Here is a 6,765-nt window from a genome sequence, read left to right as displayed (position 1 = left end):
TCTCTTTCTATCTTCTTTATAATGAATTCGGGTTCATTGCGAACCATTCAGGTTCATCATCCTTTTCGAACTAGACAATCGTTCTAGATTTGGAAGGGTTTGAACAATGGGAAGACGAAATGGTTCAGTGGCAAATGTTCAATACAGTTGGTACCCCCCCCCCCCCCCCTCTCTCTCTTCAAATGGCCTTAATCGACTGATGGCCAACAATCACCGGTTGTTTGTTATTTTTTTATTTTTATTTTTTTAAATTAAAAGAAAAAGAAGAAAGATAAAAAGTAAAATGGTCATTTGAATTTTTTTAACAATCATTGAAAAGAGACTTTATATCTTGTTTAAAGAAAATAAAAATATTATATCTATAAATAAATTTAAATAACAACTCTTGCAATAATAAAATTCATAATATATAGTTTTATCGAGAATTAACAATAATTTATAATAATCATATTCAAAATTAGCAACGAATAGAACAGCTACGAAACTTAAAAAGAAAGAGAGCCCATTAACTCAGTTTCCCAACTGTAAAGCTGCCATCCTGACCTAAAAGTAAAATTCTATTTCCATTTTAGGAGCAAAACTTTAGTTTTCAGGGCCAAAGATCCCACCCCAAGCCCGTCAATTTTTTTTTTTATATTTTTCAAACCCTAAACCAGAAAGGGTTTCTTAAGTTTAGAAATTAAAACCAAATCGTAAATAGAAATTCTGTGATATATAATTTTAATAAAATAATATAGGATAAATTCTACTTAATTGGTAACCTGAAATTTCACTAAATTACAATGAGAGTATTATTACAGTATTACATTGACCTCCCTTTTTTTAAAAAAATTGTTAAGGAATTTGTACAGTTTTAAAAAACTTTAGGATATCTGTGTAAACAATAGATCTAAGGAAAGATCTAAAGAAAACCAACCCTAGGAAACAAACAAACAAAGGACAAAATAATCTAGCAAACTGAGAAACAAAACTGGAGATCTCAGCAAACAAACACTCTATATGCTCTTTGATCAAACCCAAGTTGAAATGAACTTGGAAGAAGCCCATAAAAGCAAAATCAAAAGCGTGACACTAGGGATTCCCACCTGAAAAACACACATCAAAAGACCAAATTACAAGATGAAACACAAATAAACCAAGGGAAAGCCTTAAAATACTAAATCAAAAGAAAATTTAAAAACTTAACTGGCTCTTCATCGGAGAAACACAGTGTCGCTACCTTCATCATCCTACAACCACCAAACGCCCCAACCCATGCTACTGAGCGATACCCAGAAAGCAAAATCAACATTGACAATCACAATAAAGATTGAGATCCCTTCTACATACTAATGTGAAGACGGAGACAAAGGTGGGTTGGCACTTACTTGGATCCTTTGGTCGACACCGCAATGGAAACCCCAATACTCTCAGTATGAGAAGCAAGTTAGCTTTAGCGCTTCAGCGAGATCTAGCAGGATGTCACTGCAAGCAAACAAAACCTAGGGGTTTCAAATAGAGAACATAGGGGAAGGGTCGCCGTATGAGAAAGGGGAATGAAAGTTAGGGCTTAAGACGTAGGTGGGTTCAAGGGATAGATAAGCATGTAAGGGTGGAGGTCGATGGCAACGAGGGAAGATGGAAGAGACAAAGAAGAGCAAGGGGCTAGGTCAATGGGGAGGTTCAAAAAGTGAGGAAAGACAGTGAGACTCTCCACTCTCCAAGAAACCCTAGAGGGAGTCCCTCCATGACATTGACCAAACTAGCCAAAATTTGTTCTAAGTTTTTATGTTATCAATATTGTATTGGTTTTTACGTGTGACTTTTTAATTATGGACACTTCTTTTTTTTTTTGTTATAGTTTTTGTCATTTGAATTGAAGAGTAAAATTTCTTTATACAATGTAAGGATTTATGATTCAAAATGTATTATCATTTTAATTGTTATGTGCATTCTGTTTGCATTTTGATATATGCATTTGGGTTTCATCTTACCTACATTTAATTGAAGTTTAAATGTATATATGATCGCTGATTATTTTGTGAGCCAATAGTTATTGAGCCGAGATATGTTTTATGAGCCAAACCCATTTTCATGTGGCCCATGCGAGTTTGTCTTAGCTCGGCTCGGTTGCCTGCTGCTATATAAGGGTAGCTTCATGCCCTAATTGCTACAAATCTACTATTCTTCTCATTCTCTAAAACTCTATGTTCGGCGCACATGAAATGAGACTCTCTCTCGCTTGTAAATCCTTCTCTTGTTCGATTGACTTTGGTTTGTGATAAGATCACTTGGTAAGGCTGTATTGCTTTAATCTATGTTGTTGAATCGCCTGAGATGTGAGAGATTTGGTGTAACTGATAGATCAGATTTCTTGACACGATCTTGAGATCGGTAGAACATATCCTATACTTGTTCTTATATTTTCTTTTCTGATTTCAGTTTCTGTATTTGCAATACGTTTTTGTTCTTATTGTGATCTTGTAATCCGGTTGTAATCGAAAGCTATTAATGAATTGGTTAGAGGCGGAGCCTTTGCCGTGAGTAGGATCTTTTGATCCGAACACATAAAATTTTGTGTTCTTATGTTCATTTCTTTTTCTATTTTACTGCATTTGCTCTTGGTTGGTTTGACCGATTAAATAGGGTTAATATATTAACATACAATAATGTCTAAAATTGTGGTTTAAATCAATCCAAACTATAAAATACTAAATAAAATTAATTTTTGGGTTTGATTGAGTTTAATCATCAAAAAATGGTTTAATTTAGTTTGAAACATGAGCAAATTTCAATTTATATTTGATTTATAAATTCTTTTAAATTGTACATATCTAACAATTCATTTCTACTTAGCCACCTATGATATCGTGTTTCTTGGAGCATATGTACAGCAGTATATATAGAGGTTAATTACTTCCCTCAATGGAAAAATAATAAATTCTTCTGGCAACAAAATAAAAAAGAAGAGAAAAATAATCAATTGAAAAATAATATTCATACAAGATATTATCTATAATAATCTCACAAATTAATGGTTTTACAATGGCTTTTCTTAATGATTATTTTTTCATTTAATTGACAGAATTGCGAAGAATATGACATTTTTACAGAAATTTGTATATATAGTAGAAAATTATATATGTTATTAATAAAATTAATGAAACCTAAATTATTGGACCTTGTTTGGATGGCTATAAATGTAGATTTGCAAGGTATACATTTATTGTCAGATGAGATCGATCAGAACAACAGAAGAAGATAGAAATTAAAAAAGATAAAAATTTACAATATTAACGTGGGGTTTACTACTCATGAACTCAGATCATCCTGCACTTTTATCTTACATTTTGCAAAACTTGCAAAAATTCAATTAATTCACCCAGACCCAGCATTCAGAAACATGCACAAACCTCGTTAACTCCAAATGGACAAGAGAAATCAACGTCAGATTTGAACATTAAATTGCAATTTTGTTTGACCAGAAGACAATGATGGCCAAGAATGATGACTTGTGTTGATTTCTTTTTGTCTCTTCTTTCAAAGTTCTCATTGAAGGACGAGAGACTTTGGATCCCATTTCAATGTAATAACTTCTTGGTGGTATGGTAACACACACACACACACACATGCACTTGGGACATACGCACTTGGGGGCAAACTTGACATTTACTAAAGAAGGGGCATTCCATTTTTCTTTTTTTAATTGAATACATATGATAGATAACCAAAAATTAGATCATAGGCTAGGCCCCACTAGGTCTCAACCCACATGTTAGGTTTCAATCAGCCCCACCTCATAAGATGGGTTTCGCCTGACGTTGGTACTTCCCAAAGGGCTTTTTATGACTTGAATGAAGAGGTTTTCACATGCTCTCGCTTAAGATTTAACTGTTACAACTCAGTGATAAACTCAAATGGCGATAAATTTAGGGTAAAGCTCTTCTCCTAAATTGTAGGAGAATCTTAGGATAGTCTTAATCGTATTAATTGGTCTACTATAATGACTTTTAGATACTATTCAATAAGAAGACATAATCCTAAATTAAGAATTATTTTTGTGTGGTCAAATTAAGAATTATTTTTACGTGGTCATAAAAGAGGAGGACCTTGTCTTTAAGGTAAGCATTCAACCTATTCTCAATCTTTAAGTTGTCTCTAGCTCCATAACCTCCCTTCTCACTCCACGTCTTACTTAAGTATAATAGTGGCTTAATTTCTTGGTCATCCTCGAGGCAATCTCATTGTGTAATAACTTGTTAACTAGTCTAAGTCGTTTACTCATTATTATTGTGTGTGTGGCATTTTGCTATTAATTGGTCAATGCTTTTGAGAAATTATGTGTGATGTTTGAAAAGTTAAAAAAATAAATGAAGTTATAATGTTGTGAAAAAATCAAAGCAAGAAATTGTGTTGAGGTTGAAAAGCCAAAGCAAAAAGGGTATTATGATTTATGTTGAAACGTGAAAATAATATGAGATTATGATTTACGTGAAAAAATCAAAATTAAATTGGGATTTGAAGGAAAAGGGGCTGCCATGTATGTATATGCATATATATATATATATGATATATGATATATTATATTATATATATGCAAAGGTATAAATAAAAAAAGAGAAGTTGGCTAGGAGTTTTGATGTGAAAAGAAGTCACTTCTATTCTCTTTTACTTTTCTCGCTCCATTCTTGGTTTGGTTCGTTGTATTTATATTCATTAAATGCAAGTTTTTACTTCTCTTTTTCCTTTTATATGCAAGTTCTTAATCTTCTTTGCAAATTCTTACCCCTCTTTTCTTTTAGAGGCAAGTTCTTAAATCTTTGCTCTTTCGAATGCAAGTTCTTATGCCTTTCTTTTTCTTTTGTGTATGCAAGTTCTATATCTTTTTTTTTTTTTTTTTCTTTTGATTGCAAGTTCTTTAACCTTCTTTACAAGATCTTGTTTTCCCATCTTTCAATTGCAAGTTCATATATTTCTTGTTCTCCCGTTCTTTTCGATTACAAGTTCTATTATCTCTTTTTTCTTTTTTATGCAAGTTGCTAAACCCATTTTCCATGTCAGAAATTCATTCCTTTCATTCCAAAATGTTTGTATTTGGGAACTCTTATTTTCGGATAAATTGACCATACTATACGTACTTTTTGGGTATAACTTTTTATGGTTATATCCGATTTGAAATTCACTTTTTGTTCTAAAAACTAGACATCATAATCTTTATTTTGAACATATTACTTGAATTATTTGACTATGTTTTGAGCCTGTAATAGCCTTGTGAAACATTGCCTAAATCTAAAATTTTACGATTTTTGGATAAACTGACATTGCTTCAGTTTTTGAGGTATAACTTTTTGTGGTTATATCCGATTTGTAATCCCCTTGTTGTTTCAAAAACTAGAGATCTTGAATTTAGCCATATTATTCGCAGTATTTAGTCAAGTTATGAGCCCAAAACAGGTCCTTGAATTCACCACTTGTAATATAGAATTTAGCTTATTCGATTCCTTTTTGTTGGCTATGCTTCCTATGTTTGATATTATGGGTTCTTGACTATGTTATCATGTTTAATCTTGTTGTTCTTCTTAGATTCTTGATGAAACTCGTTAAAAACTTCAATAGAGTTTTGGTTCACCCTATATTTCCTAAGGAATGGTGCTTTCTTGATTAGTTCCATATAAAACTTTGGTTATCTTGTATGTATGTTGTACCGTGTGCGTATTGTTCGTGTTATAGGTTCATGTTGGTGTTAAACTGTTCATTCATTATTTGTATGATATGGTTAATCATTATTGGGGGTAAAAGTACATTCATGAGCATGATGATGAGTTTATTTCATAGCCATGTATGAGCATGTGTGTGGGAATATTTTTAAGAGTATGGTCGTGTGTGCATACAATCATGAATATACTTTGAGATGTTTATGTGTGTACGAAACTTATTTTGCTCAATTATTATTTTGAGCAACGGACTATGTCCGGGGGGGATCCTGAAGCTCAATAAACATTTTCCTGATGAGAGGGAGCTTCAGCTCAGATGTTACGGCTTTTATGTTGGAAGCTCGGTAGACGCAAATTTGATGTGAGAAAAGACTTCGATCCACAGATTGATGATTCCATTGACAGATACTTATGTGGGCCTATAGGCTGTATGTGAGCATATATGCATGGATATTGGTGAAACACAGTATGGCATTACAAAAAAATTAATTTTTTGCAGCGTTTTTAAAAATCGCTGCAAAACATGGTATTTTGCAGCAAAATCAGGTTTTTGCGGTGGTTTGTTTAATTAATATTTTGTGACGGTTTTCAAAGAACCACCACTAAATTAAAAAAATAATTAAAAAATAAATTAAATTTCATGACGATTTTTGAGAAACAATCGCTAAATTCAAAATTAATTAAATAATTAAAATTAAAATAACATTTGCGATGATTTTGAAAAATCGGCCCAAAAGAAATCGTCGCTAAATTCAAAAAATAATTAAATACTTTAAAATTAAAATTAAATTAACATTTGTGGTAATTTTTAAAACTCATTGCAAAATTCATTAAAAAAATTAAATTTTGCTTAAAAAAAATTCAAAATTAAATTAATAAAAAGAAATATAAAATCTTAAAAAAATTAAAATTTAATTTAAATTAATCACATAATTCATTAAAAATTTTAATTAAAAAAATTAACAAAATTTTAATATATAAAATTTTAATAATTTTTAATAATTTTAAAAAAATATATAAAATTTTCTTTTTATTTTTAAATAATTAATTTATTTAATTTAACTCAATTAAT

At 31.2% G+C, this 6,765-nt stretch overlaps 1 long non-coding RNA gene across 1 annotated transcript; it reads right to left on the bottom strand.

Moving 5' to 3' along the window:
- Positions 1–882: 882 nt before the first annotated feature.
- Positions 883–1,711, bottom strand: LOC127791321 (uncharacterized). Its single transcript, XR_008020926.1, has 3 exons — positions 1,368–1,711; positions 1,187–1,260; positions 883–1,085 (listed from the first exon to the last, which is right to left on the bottom strand). It is a non-coding gene; the product is annotated as an uncharacterized LOC127791321 (long non-coding RNA).
- Between the last annotated feature and the right edge of the window lie 5,054 nt (positions 1,712–6,765).

The sequence above is a fragment of the Diospyros lotus genome, chromosome 15 (genome assembly GCF_014633365.1).
Source record: "Diospyros lotus cultivar Yz01 chromosome 15, ASM1463336v1, whole genome shotgun sequence".
Taxonomy (NCBI): Eukaryota; Viridiplantae; Streptophyta; class Magnoliopsida; order Ericales; family Ebenaceae; genus Diospyros; species Diospyros lotus.
Note: the sequence above shows the minus strand (reverse complement) of the source record. Positions and strands in the feature narration are given on the sequence as shown.